This window comes from Littorina saxatilis, linkage group LG12 (assembly GCF_037325665.1).
Source record: "Littorina saxatilis isolate snail1 linkage group LG12, US_GU_Lsax_2.0, whole genome shotgun sequence".
Taxonomy (NCBI): Eukaryota; Metazoa; Mollusca; class Gastropoda; order Littorinimorpha; family Littorinidae; genus Littorina; species Littorina saxatilis.
Window position 1 is genome coordinate 15,968,127 of NC_090256.1, and position 14,846 is coordinate 15,982,972.

A 14,846-nucleotide genomic window follows, 5' to 3' on the forward strand; every position below is an offset into this window, starting at 1 on the left:
AAATTTGGCTCGGAATCCAAAAGGACCGTCGTCTGCGTCAGTCGGGCAGAGCGGCGTTCAGTAAATCAGTACTTGACTTTTACTGACTGTGATCGGTAAACAAAACTAGAGTCGGTAAACAAACAAGACCACAAAAGAGGTTCCACAGTGCCGTGCTGAGGCTGCTGACTTCAGTCCAGACACTGAGCGGCAGTGAAGTCTTGACTGACTGAAACAGCTAACTTCATTATTCGTAAGTTGACCGTCTGAACTTGGCAGTGTATTTAATTTTCAGTGTTCGTATGGAACTTGGTGTTTCACGGATTTCTGTAAGTCTGTATTCGTCAGTATTCTGTTGCCTCATCATTCACTGACCCAGCACAGAGATTGCAGGTTGCCGCCAGTCACCGAATTCAGATTTCTCATTCGGCCTTGTTAACCTTGTATAAACTCCACACTGAAAAGCCTACCGATGATCGGGCTTACATAGGAGGTACTTTACATTCATCGGGTCAAATTCGTTCATACAATTTTTTTATTTTTTTAACTGACACATTTGCTTCATCCTAATCCTTCCCTTCTCATTCAAGGCCGGGACGGAACTACTGATTCGGTAGGCCCACATGTTTTCGAAGAAATCGAATCTTGGGGCGAAATCTATTCAATTTCACAACCAATTTCCTTCAACTGCAAGAAACATACAATGCTTTTCTCCCTTAAGTAAGTGTAGGCCCTATACTTCTTTAATTTGAAAACAACATTTCAGTCTCGGGTATATTTTATAGAATCAAAAATCTGAAGTCGGGAAAACCCTTAAAAATCGAATGCAGAAGAAGAATCCTAACCCTAACTTACCACAACAAGCACCAAGTCCGCAGCAGTTGATTTTTGGATATGTCCAAGTGGAGGTATGGTCTTATCCCATGGGGGGCTTGGCAAGACCTGAGATGGTGACCTGTGTGCCTCTGTCGCAATTTAAAGGACCATACGGCATTACCATTTAACGCCACTGAAAACGCATGCAACGACTAGAGAGGTTTGACTTTGCCACCTAGATGCCCATCAACAATCTCTCTTCGTATTTTCGGGACCTGCTTGTTCTTCATGCATGAAGTGCAACTGCACTGGCAAGGTCGCTCGCTCGGGGGGGGGGGGGGGGGGGGGGGGGGGGGGGGGGGGGGGGGGGGGGGTTCGTTCGTATTTCAAATTCATCTCGGCCTTCGCGGCGGAGCTACAAGAATGCCTGACAAGGCATGACTTGTGATTGATTGAACTGACTGTTTGTCGGCTGTAAAAACGTATGTAAATAATATAATTAGGAATATGTGACTTATGAATTATTGTGTGATTCGAGCAGCAGTCACGTGCGGGCCACAACTTGCACTGAAGTGCGGTATTCCTCAGTCCCGGGATAGCAGCAACAAGATTTTTGAGTCGCGCTGCCCAATCAGTGTACCCAGGTGTGCGCGTGTTTAGTTGTAATCAGCCATCCGCACTTCTGGCAGACCTGCCCCAGGTCTTTTTACGTGCCACGGCGGTGACACAGAGATGGGATATGGCTACCATCTGTGAATCATCACATAAAGTTGATCAGGTGAAAGCACACTGAGCGGCATGTGATGCACTGATGGCGAGACAGACAGGGCGGCAATGCCCAAGACAAACAAGGCAACTTTCCCGTTGTCTCCTCGCACCCTGCAGCTTCGCCCTTCACTGAAGATTCTTTGGCGCACACTCAACATCAAGTTTTAAGTTGCATCGATGTGTGGTCGTGATTTAAAAGGGGGGGGGGGGGGGGTACGTGGATTTGTCATTCTCGCTGAGTCAGTGTGATGAGCTGTAGTCGAACTGAACTCCATGACCGAGCACAACTAGAGGATGTTTCACTGAGTCGCAGTTATCAAGTGTGGCTGTCGTTATTAATCTTGTGGCTAATCTTCAAGATAAAGATGTTCCCCGTCATTCTTGCTGTCTCCCCGTGGGGTAACACTTGCAGGGTATCGACTACATGAAAATAGGCACTGGGGTAACACTTGCAGGGTATCGACTACATGAAAAGAGGCGCTGGGACATGATCTGATTTTCTTTCCCCGTCACGGTGGCTAAGCTTGACAGTATATTTTTTTCCTCCACTTGATTTGACTCTGTAAGAGTCGTTTGGGACCCCACAAAGACAGTAAAGACATTGCCAGGTGCACTCTGACCGTGTTGTTATAGACATTGCCAGGTGCACTCTAACCGTGTTGATATAGACATTGCAGGGCGGGGATATAGCTCAATCGGTAGCGCGCTGGATTTGTATCCAGTTGGCCGCTGTCGGCGTGCCACGTTCGGCGAGAGATTTATTTCTCAGAGTCAACTTTGTGTGCAGACTCTCCTCGTTGTCCGAACACCCCCGTGTGTACACGCAAACACAAGACTGACCAAGTGCGCACGAAAAAGATCCTGTACATATGGCGATAACTTCTTCTTGAGGAGCCAAATTCACTATTGTAAACAAAGTGGTCTGTTACTCTTATCGGGGCCTGGAATCTTTTCGCGGCATGCGTCTTGGACAACCCGATAGCGGCAAGCCCCCACCCCCCACCGACCGGACCGTCGGCGCGCTGTGTCTGTTACACTAGGCCTTGGCAGAAACAAGATGGGTTAAAATCTAACAGGCCCCTGATCTTAAGACTTTTTTTTAATTGAAATAAAATCGAATTCATTAATATTATGTTGTCTGTGCGCTCGTCTTTACTCATACACTCACAGGTTTCGTACCAGTGTAACATCCCCCCCCCCCCCCCCCCCAGCTTAAAACTCTTTGTTTGGCGACTTACTACTGCAGAACTTAGAACTTAACCCTCTAGAACCTGCTCATGCTAGCAGCGTTTCTAAACTTGTTTTTTGTGATGTTTGGTAATTCATTATCTCCAGGCAAATATATGCACTTTTATACAGCCGCGAAGTGTGTTACGAAGTGGTGTGTGTTGCGCGTGCCTATGCACACTAGCTTGGCTGAGGAGGGTGGAAAGCCATGCAGCTCAGAATCAGATACCGATCAAAGTCACTGTGAAACCTGCGATGAGACCCTCTTTAAAACACATCTCCATAATCCCGTAACTACAATATTCCTACAAAACGCAAAAGGGTTACTGGGTTGGTTGTTTCCAGAAGTTAATTTTAACCTCAAAGAGCAACAGTTTGCTAATCATTGTACGCATCACGTTGGTCTGCAATTTAGACTGCTTTGTGATCTTCGCAGGTTTCACTGTCTCCTTTGGAATTGGGTCTGAATGAAGTTGGCGGCAACGAGTGAATTTGTTTGCCTCAAAGCGAATGTCCGATACCGGTCGTTGTCGTAAAGAAATAGTCTCAGTAAATTTGCAAAAAATACACTATCCTCGTTTTCTAAGCCATTTTTCTCAAAGGTTTGGTAAACCGAGGCTTTTTTGTTTTCAAACGCTTATGATTCCGTCAGAAACATCGAACACGCTTTAAATGTTGCAACAACAACATCATAATCCAAACGCAGGTAAAATACTCTCTAACTATACTGAATTTGTGTTTGTAGTGCTGTAGTACAAGTTCCTTCAGTTTTACACTACATTTTTAGCTTGAAGGGATTGTAGTATGTTATATTTTGCAATATGAATAATTGTACATATCAATATAATGAAAAAACAAGCAAATCGAGTCCAAACTTTTAGGTTTCCAACCTGGCAACTGAATAACAAGATGGCGTACATTTTGTCGTCTGCTTCCCCCTCTCTTCATAAATGTAGAAAAAGTCCCCGAGTTTCCCCCTTCTTCTTGCCTTGGCTGCAATGTTTACGCGGCTGGGATTTATCACCGCGCGGCTCGCTGACAAGATAAAATAAACAAGCTTCCCCACTGGAATTGGGAACTAGTGGCCATATGATCCATGTCAGAGTTCGGTGGGTTATAGAATCACGAAAATACCCAGCATGCTTCCCCCGAAAGCGGCGTATGGCTGCCTAAATGGCGGGGTAAAAACGGTCATACACGTAAAATTCCACTCGTGCAAAAAACACGTAGTGTACGGGGGAGTTTCAGCCCACGAACGCAGAAGAAGAAGAATATAGACATTGCCAGGTGCACTCTGACCGTGTTGTTATAGACTTGACTGGTGCAGACTGACCGTGTTGTTATAGATATTGCCAGGTGCACTCTGACCGTGTTGTTATAAACATTGCCAGGTGCACTCTGACCGTGTTATAGATATTGCCAGGTGCACTCTGACCGTAATGTAGTAGACACGGCATTAACTGGTGCACACTGACCGTGTTGTTATAGACATTGACTGGTGCACTCTGAGTGACCGTGTTGTTATAGACAATGACTGGTGCACTCTGACCGTGTTGTTAAAGACATTGACTGGTGCACTCTGACCGTGTTGTTATAGACATTGCCAGGTGCACTCTGACCGTGTTGTTATAGACATTGACTGGTACACTCTGACCGTGTTGTTATGGACATTGACTGGTGCACACTGACCGTGTTGTTATAGACATTGACTGGTGCACACTGACCGTGTTGTTATAGACATTGCCAGGTGCACTCTGACCGTGTTGTTACAGACATTGACTGGTGCACTCTGACCGTGTTGTTATAGACATTGACTGGCACCGAAGTGAAGCCAAACTTTGACACTGCATGCATGGACAATGCAGAAAGAGCTACTAACTGTGAAATCCTGTTTCAAAGCTCAGTCATGCACATTCAGCAACCGCTCCAAAACAACGGTCGGCAACTAATGTCTGAAGGCCAGGTCAGGTTGGGGGAGGGGGGGGGGGGGTCACACTTGTCAAGGTGATGTGAAGGTTTCAAGGGGGGGGGGGGGGGGCGGATTGGCAGATTGGTGGACCGGTAGTTTCCACGGGGTCAGTGGGGAGTAAGGTGTGTGTGTGGGGGGGGGGGGGGGGGGCAGGGATTGTGCATAATTATTCAGGGCGAAATGCACATATTTCGCGGAGTGTGCACAAATGATCGTCGCCCAGGCTCGTCAAACACCGGCAGACATCACTGACCGCGCTGCAAAGGCCCCTTGTGACGTCATCGTGTTTGCATAGTGTGACATCACAAAGGTTCGCTAGCTGAGAAACGCTTCGCCGGCGTTACAGCATTCACGGATCCTTTCTGCTTTGGGAGCAATGGCCCAGATTCCGCGCCTTGTTGCTATAAGCCCAGGGGGTGGGGGTGGGGGGGAGTGCAGGGTCTGTATTGTGACAGGGTCTGTATTGTGACAGGGTCTGAATTGTGACAGGGTCTGTATTGTGACAGGGTGAACTGTAACCATTATATATATATAGTAAAGCGCCTAAAGCTTGCCCGTATACGGGTTACTGGGGCCCGCAGGTGGTCAGTTATGTAACGTGCCGCCTGCCTGACTCAGTAATCTCGGAGGAGTCAGCGTTGTGTCAAGAGGGTTTGAATTCCTTTGAATTTGATACGGTTGGAAGGTTTTAACCCCCCCCCCCCCCCTTCCCCCGTTATGTAATGTGCCGCCTGCCTGACTCAGTAATATCGGGGGAGTCTATGACGGCTTACTAGTGCCAAAACCTAGGGTTACCATCGGCGTTGATTCAAGGGGGTGTGAATTCCTTTGAAGTTGATGCGGTTGGAAGGTTTTAATCCCTTGCGGCCCCCCCCCCCCCCACCCACCCACCCCTGTTATGTAACTAGAGAGGCGAACAAAGCCCACCACTTTCATTAGGTCACCTCATTTTCTTTTGCCCGCTCGAATGCGCGCGCACAACACCAACTCAACAGTAGTGCGTGTTGTAAATTTCGCGGTTTAGACGCCAGTAGCGGAGAAATCATGTGCGATTAATTTGCAACTCGAAGCTCTACTCATAGAATTTACAAGTGTTTCAAGTGAGACAGTTCACAAATTAAGGTCTGCCCTATAAATATAAGTATTCTATTTATATTGGGAAAAAAATAGAACTCTAAAGTCGTGAAGCGGCAATCGGCTCCTGGCCGCCATCTTTGATTTTCCCCAGCCCAACCTAGGCAAATGTATGCGACAGAAATCCAGTGAAAGGTCGACTTAAACGTCCACTCCAGACCTTAAAGTAGGAAGATAATTATGAACAGTTAAAATAACAATCAGGTAACCTATATCCAATAAATTAAAGGTTTCCATACAGAAATAACCAAAACATAATCACAAAGTCAACGAAAGTAGATTCGCCAACCGGAAATGACGTGTACGCAACATTTGTGAAGTTGCACTTCTTTATATGGCACGAAACGAATGTGGTTGGTTGAAAAAAGCTGTTCTAAATAAGCCTAGCATCTCGGGGGAGTCGGCGTTTTGTCAAGATGGCTATTTGTGTCCGTAAGTGATAGTCAGTCCAGTGAGTCCGGAAACACATAAAAGAGAAACATGTTCAGCTATTCAATCAAGTATCGAACCATCTACAAATGGCTGAAAGGAAAGATCTGTTTTACCCGAACCTTTACAGTATTAAAAAAAACAACTGTTATTTCGTCTATTTCGTTTTCTAACACCCCCACCCCTGTCGCCTGTGTTTCTTTCTACCCCCCCCCCCCCCCCCCCCCCCCCTTTCAAACCTTTTTTGATGGGATTTTTACTTCTTGTGTTGAAGCATTCTGATCATCATCGCTCAACGGCTATCGCCAGTTATCTCTCTGACCGGACGCTAAATTCCTGCGCGAATCTATCAAAACAAGAATACAGAGTTATCTCCCATATAGTGTTGTTCACGAGCAGTGTTCGCGAGACGAAAATGATTGCAGATTGGCCGACTTCGACAGTGATCTCCGTTCTGTTCTTCACAGTTATGATAAAAACATCGTTCTAAGGTCAAAACAAGTCGAAATTTTGGGACTGCTGCCGGAAGGAGACCGTAATATATGGTTGTAGGGGAAAGGCTCCTAATATGGACCTGCTCCTAATATGGACCACCTCCTGTTCTGACAAACTAACGGCGCTAGAGCGCTCAAAACAATTTCATTCGCTTTATTCACCCTCTCTGGATAAGTTGCACATGTCAAAACAGTTGCAGAAACACAAACCTCAAAACCGTTAGGCTTTTTCACTTTTTTTCACTTTTGGCAGCGTTCACTCTAAATTTGCCGCCTAAAACGGACTCGTTTCTGTCCACAGCCAGACCTTTCATAACACAAAAATGGTTATATATGACAGCTAAGACAGTATTTGTTACATTTTAACAGTGTGTACCCCGAGATTCTACTGCAAACAAAAACTAATAGCAAAACCTCAAAGTATGTGTGAGTCCCCTAATATGGACCACCTTCAACAAATTGAAGAAAATAAAAGCTAAAGGCAATTTCAATTAATTCATTAAGAAGCTTGCTGAAAATAACCTATAACTAGCCCTCGAGATTTCAAAAAATATAACAAATAGTCTCTTTTTTTTTAAGTTGATAATTTCACTTATTTTCACTCTGTTTTTGATAAGCTTCTTCAGTTTCCTGGTGTGCTTCAAATAATGCTCTCATCAACTCGAAACAGCTAAATCTAAAGCATATTTAAATTAGTCTGACTTGCACACTAAGTTGTATCATGTTATTTTGAAGTATAGGGGGCTTTTTACAGTGATTCGTGAAGGCCGCTTCATTGGTCCATATTGGGCGCCCAGGCTCCTAATATGGACCATTTGTGATTTTGTCTGTATTTAATTTTTGCTGAAGGTCTATCAAAGCTATTTCACTCTAATTAGGCCAAACGGTTAAACTAAGAGAGAAGGACTACCAACCACAAAATGAAACTTCTTCGCAAGAAAACAAGCTAGTTATCAGCAATAAACAAAAAGTGGTCCATATTAGGGGCCCTTCCCCTATCACTGTCAAAAAATCGTCTGCTCCAGCGAGCGCGGAAACCGTACGGTTGATTGTCACGTGACACTTTTGCCATATTTAGAGTTGTTTGCACAGTAAATACAGCCGCGAAAAATAGCTCGCTTGAAACTGTCTTAAATATCAATTCCATTGTAATTTAAAAATTACACACCATGAAAAATCATTATCGACGATCGCGAATCTGCTTACATCCATAACACATTACGAAAAGATCTAAATATGTAAAAAAAATCGATTTCATTTTGACCTGAGTTCAGGATGGTGTTGAAGGTGATGGAGCCAGAGCGTGAGCTGGGTGTCCCTGCAGCGTGTTGTTTTGTCTTTGGCCAGGAACATGTCGGGCTGTGTGAACTTGAGAGTGAGAGAGACAGTTAGAGAAAGAGAGTGAGAGAGACAGTTAGAGAAAGAGAGTGAGAGAGACAGTTAGAGAAAGCGAGAGAGAGAGAGACAGTGAGAGGGAGACACACTGACACTAGATGTGATTAGAGAAAAAGCAAAAAAACATACATAGATCAAAGCTGTTTACACAATCATGGAGAGACAGACAGACAGAAAATGTAATACTGAGACAAACAGACAGACATTCAGAGAGAGAGAGAGCGAGAGAGAGAGAGAGAGAGAGAGAGAGAGAGAGAGAGAGAGAGAGAGAGAGAGAGAGAGAGAGAGAGAGAGAACTCAGAACTCAGAACTTTATTACATAAGGATAAAGGTTTTAGGCTTAGCCTAATCTTCCAACCTGTCCTTGGAACATATACAGAGAATAATTGTAAACGAAAGCAAAGACTGCGCACATACACACACACACATCCACACCCACGTATACACACACACATGCACACATAAACTCACACACACACATGTACACACACACATGCACACACACACATGCACACACACATGCACACACACATGCACACACATACACACATATACACACACACATGCTCGCGCGCGCGAGCGTGCGCTCGCATATCTACACACAAGCACATGCTATCATTTCATACCTAAAAGGAACAGTATCTAATCAAAGTATTAAACTAGTAAAACATCAAAATAATGGTCGAGTATAAACATAAAAAACAAAACACTTAAGAGCATTGCATACATTATCCGAGTACACAATGGAAACTAGACAGCAGGGGCAGTTTATAGTGTGCTCAAATGTGTGTGCAACTGCCTTTTAAAGGCCTTTAATGATGCGGATCGTTTGATTTCTATTGGCAAAGAATTCCACAGAGATGATCCTGAAAAAGCTAAGCTGGATTTATAAAGATCTATACGAGGAATTGGAGGAAGTAAATTTTGAGACCCATACCTCTTCGTAACATGTGTAAAATAGGATTGCACATAACTGGGCACATCACCATGAACTACTTTATACATAAAGACAGCCTTATTGTATGCAAGGTGGGTTTTTAGGGGAAGGAAATTAAGGATGTTTAACTTCATTTCTGTAGACATGTGCGATTCATACAGGATAAGTTTTGCAGCACGACGGTACAAAGAATTGAGTTTTAATAAGTGAACATCGCTGCAGCCATCCCACAATGTCGAAGCAAAATTAATATGAGGCATTATATGAGCATGAACGAACATTTTTAATGTTTCAGACTTCGCATAATGTTTGAGTTTTGACAGCAAATACAAATTCCTTGATAACACTTTGCAGAGGTTGCTTATGTGTGTTTGCCATTTCATTTCTTCATCAACAGTTACACCAAGTATGCGGTGTTCTTTAACTTGCTGTATTTGAGTTGTACCTAAGGTCAGTTGTAATTTAAGAGGACTTAGCTGATGCTTTTGTCTTGTGGTAATAACAATGCTTTTAGTTTTTTCTGGGTGCAGTATCATGGCATTTGATGTGCACCATTTCGCAACTTCGTCCCAAGAGAGAGAGAGAGAGAGAGAGAGAGAGAGAGAGAGAGAGAGAGAGAGAGAGAGACAGAGACAGAGAGACAGAGACAGAGACAGAGAGAGCACTTTCACTAATGAACTACACTCCACACACGCAACATTACACATCACGACATTACACATCACGCTGAAGCATAGCCAAGTCTCTTTCAACCCACAACACCCGCTCCCACCAGTATCTGTGACCATTAAAACCAAACGAGATGATTTGTACCGTTATCAGTCCCGTTTCCTCTTGTATAAGCTCCTCACTCGGTGACGTGCATACACTTTATTACTCAACACACCGGAAAGATCACGTCATGGGGCAACCTGGCGATTAGATAACGTCCATGCAGCCACGCTCATGCTCTTGACCTCTGACCTTGGATTATGAATTTATCAGCAGTCAGTGTCCACTGCTGCTTCCTTGCCTTGTGATTTATCGGCTTTGGAGTTCTAGTTGTTCACCTCCAAATGTTTGTTGAAGCTATTCGTGCACTACGTGTATTCTGCACGTTAGATATCCCCCGGACAAGTGAGCAAATGATCAATTTATTAGCAGTCAGTGTCCGTTGATTCGTTCAGGTATGATTTATGTTTCGATTCTCGCCGAACGTGGGGTTCGAACTCACGCTGATAGCGACCAACCGGATACAAAGCCAGCGCGCTACCAACTGAGCTACTTCCCCGCCCTTTGCTGGTACACAGAGAGAGCGGCGTTAGAGAGAGAGGCGGAGAGACACAGACAAACAGACTGACTGACAAATAGACAGACGGACTGACGAACGAACTGACGGACAGACTGACAGACAAAGAGAGAAAGACAGAAAGAGAAAGAGAGGGAGAGAGTTTTTGTGGGCACGGTGTGTGTGTGTGTGTGTGTGTGTGTGTGTGTGTGTGTGATGGTATGTCTTTATGTATCTGTGTGTCTATGTGTCTACGTTTGTATGTGCGTGTTTGTGTGTGTGTGTGTGTGTGTGTGTGTGTGTGTGTGTGTGTGTGTGTGTGTGTGTGTGTGTGTGTGTGTGTTAGGTATAGGTGTACAGGAGAGACCAGGTGCGACAACCGATTTCAACCTGTGTCATAATGTTTATCGTTTGGAAATGTTTTCTCTTGTTTTCATTTATTATCTCTTTTTTTGCGCTCACGCGCATAGGTGCGTTTGTGAGTGTGCGCGTGCGTGTGAGTGTATGTGTGTGTGTGTGTGTTGTCGTCTATATATGTCATTAAGTTATTGTGTGTTGCTATTAGGGTGAGCAGTAGTGATGCACAGAAAAATAAGGCCTTATTATTTTAAGGCCTTAATTTTTTAAGAACTTGACTAGACGAGAAATATCAGAAAAACCTGTACATATTCAGACCAGTGCAACCACAAGACATTATTTCCTGATTTCTTTTTTTTTCTTGATTTTTCCCCTCTGATTTATTTCACGATTTTCTGTCCTGATTCCTGTTGAAAGTGTCCCACTTCAGTTCACCCCTGGGCATGATAATTATGGAACTAGGAACGAAATAAAAACCTACTCACAAGTCTATGTTGGGAATGCCTGGTTAACTTTTGCGCTTTTATGAAGTGTGTGTGGGGGGTGGGGTGGGTGTGTGTGTGTGGGTGTGTATGTGGTTCTAATGTGTGTGTGTCACTGTGTGTGCATGTGTGTGTGTGTATGTGTGTGTTTGTGTGTGTATGTATGTATGTGTGTGTGTGTGTGTGTTTGTTTGTGTATGTGTGTGTGTGTGTATAATTATATATATGTGTGTGTGTAGGTATGTATGTATGTGTGTGTGTTTGTGTGTATATGTATGTATGTATGTATGTATGTATGTAGGTATGTATGTATGTATGTATGTATGTATGTATGTATGTATGTATGTATATATATATGTGTGTGTGTGTGTGTGTGTGTGTGTGTGTGTTGGGAGCATGCAAGTTGTACTGGATGTCAAATGAAAGAGACGATGAGAAAGGGGGGGGGGGGGGGGGGAGAGGAGTGAAACCAGACGCAGGAACAAGGAAAGGAATATTCACTAGCTGTACGCCTCTTTGCCTTCCATGTCATGTCCCGTCACATTCAGTAAAAATCAGGGAAATTTCTTGGCCCCTAGCTTTGTTCACTTGGTCAAAATCATATCGTGTACCTGCATAGTTAGGTTTGGGTACTCAGTGGTTAGAGTACATGCGTACCTTTGTCGTTATCAGTGTGGCTGATCCTACTTGATGTAAGAATGTTTGGTGGCGAATACGTAAGCCATGGTCGTGAAATCAGGTCGCCTGGATGACAGGTATACAGCAGTGTGGTGGAGTTTGGATGTCATGCCAGGGTCATTTAACGTGGAGGCTTTTTACACGAGTTTGTGTTACACACAATGGAGGATTCTGTGAATTTTGCTCACGTTGATTTTGCAGACATCTATATATATATAGGTATCGCCTTTACTGGTCTAGGGATCACATTTTACGCCTCAGGCCATTTTACTCACCGGCTTCAGTTGTTGATCTCGCATAAACTCCACACTGACTATCCCCCGCCCCCCTCCATTCCCAATGTACTGGTGAACCTCGATTATGTGTTTATTTCAATATCGCCTTCTTCTTCTTCTTTGGTTTAAACAAGTTTATTCAATAAATTCCATTGGTACTATTACCGCATACTTCTTCTTTCAGTTTCATGGCCGCATTTTACGAATAACTGCCACAAAAGAAATATAAGAAGAAGGGGGGGGGGGGGGAGAGAAAAAGCATCATAAAAAACCCACCTGGCTTTGTACATTTTGTGCACAGTAGTGTCCAATTGAAAGTGATGGGGCAGCAACATTCCAGGCGACGTAACGATTGAGGCATAAATATCTCTCCGACATGGGGCTTCCTTCACGTGGCACGCACTCGGCGGCGGGTCAATCAACACTCAATAATCCGCTTGCATGTTGGCCACATGTTCACACACACCCTCCCCCCTCCTCAAAATACGAGCTCGAAGAGAGAAACATAGAGAGGAAGAGAGAAGGGTAGGGGAGCGAGAGAGAAGAGCAACAGAAGAGAGAGAGAACAGAAGGAAGACGGAGACACAGAGTGAGAGAGAGATATATGTACCACACACACACATACACACGCTTACACTCACATATATGCGCACACACACACACACACTGGCACGCACGCACGCACATACACACACACAACACACACACACACATACACACACACACACACACACTCTGACACACACACACCATAAAACAACAACAAATAAATAGTGCCTGCCTCCAAATGCATGTGTACAGTGCAGCGACGGCTTGCATTATACAACTCCGACGTGCTGTTGCCTTGACTGCTGCGGATTGGATTGTAACGTAGAGAGGCATGCAGGGTTGAATGGCCTTTCTTCACACTTATATAATATACATGTCAGTGTAGAGCAGACGTTAGTAATCCATCTGATTCGTGGCATGCTTTCAGATAACCGTTGCCGGTGTAACACGAGAAAATTACTCCCACGAGATTTTTACTCCGGAGTAAACATTTCGTACGAAAAACTTACTCCCTTTACAAAAAAAGCACTCCCCCATTGCACGAGAAAATTACTCCCCAAGACAGGTGAGTTCCGAGTAAACATTTCGTACAAAAATGTTACTCCCCTGACGAATAAATAACGAATTAATTACTTCACCCCAACACGAGCAATTTAACTTCCCATGCCAGGTGTACGAAATTTTTACTCCCTTGTCCCCTGTTAGTCTTGGTGGTGGAAGCCGTGGAAGGAGGGTAGCGCGACATTCGTGTGCGCGAGATCACTTATTGGCATTATCCCTTCGCCCGCATCCCATTTTTGCGTACGAGATTTTTACTGGAAGTAAAAAAAAATGGGGAGTAAAAATTTCGTGTCCAGAGGGAGTAATTTTTTCGTGCCTTGGGGAGTTCTTTTCTCGTACGAAAAGTGTACTCGGAGTAAGAATTTCGTACGAAATATTTACTCCGGAGTAAATTTTTCGTGGAGTAAAAATTTCGTGTTACACCGGCTCACGCTGATATTGTTTGAAAAGAAACAGGGGAGGCGAGGAAACATGGACATTGCTACGGGGCACATTTTGAAGACAAGTCGAACCTGTTAAACTTGGTTAATTACTAGTATGCACTGACTAACCAACTACCATTTACCCGGGGGGGGGGGGGGGGTACCACTGTGTGGCAGGGTGTTTTGTGTCCATTCATTATTCTTTAAATGAAAAGTACTGGTGTGCATTAGCCGTGTCCAGCTGCAGGCAATTAACAGTCTCCCTTTGGGTGAAGCACTGAGCCAGTTTCGTAATCCCAGAGATTCAATGTATGTCTCTGGTAATCCCCACCTGTGTCTGAGGCAGGCAACCCTGTCTGCAGAGGTAGTATTGTATACAGCTCCGTCCATCCATGATATCGCGTGGTATTTTGTGAGACTGGGTCAATGAATATGATGACGTCACTCGAGGCTCTGCCGAGAGTGACTTCATTATATTCATTCACCCCGTCGAGACAAAATACCACGCGATACCATGGATGATTCGGAGCTGTAACGTATATATGGCATGACCAAAGTAAGGAGAAGTTGTAGAACTATATTTTGTGTCAGTCTTGGCAAGGCGCAATTTTAACACTACGCTGGAACGCTGAAGAAGAAGAAGAACACTACGCAGGGCTGAATATTGGCGGTCGCCCGATCGCCCCCGGCGGGTTCAAATCGCGTCGGGCGGGTTCGAAATTCCTCTGAAATCGCCCCCCCGGGCGGGTTCAAATTTCGCTGAAGCACAAAGTCGTTAGGCAACGTAGTTAAATCGGAACGGCCGGCGAACAAATAACTCTCGCGGGCGATCTCTAAATCTGTCACTTCTCTACTATTGACTACCACCAATCAAGGCCAGACACATTGACGCTATGAGCAAACTATAAGTGCCCATGACTTAGAAATCGAAAAGGGCAGATACACGGGAACACCAAGGGAGGAAAGACTATGCAGAAACTGTGGAGTGGTGGAGGATGAACTTCACTTCCTTGATTCGTGTACAATGTATGCTCATCTCAGGCAACAGTTATTACCGAATACTTCCACCGGCAGTGATGAAATAAGAGTCAGTTCTTTGTTTACTGA

General features: G+C 44.5%; 1 protein-coding gene across 1 annotated transcript in view; it reads left to right on the forward strand.

The window, feature by feature from the left end:
• The first annotated feature begins 42 nt into the window (after positions 1 to 42).
• The window catches only part of LOC138981351 (uncharacterized), a 69,042-nt gene continuing 54,238 nt past the window's right edge, over positions 43 to 14,846 (forward strand). The window contains exon 1 of the mRNA XM_070354238.1: positions 43 to 232. The gene's annotated coding sequence lies outside the window, so the exon portion shown is untranslated. The remainder of the gene's footprint in view (positions 233 to 14,846) is intronic.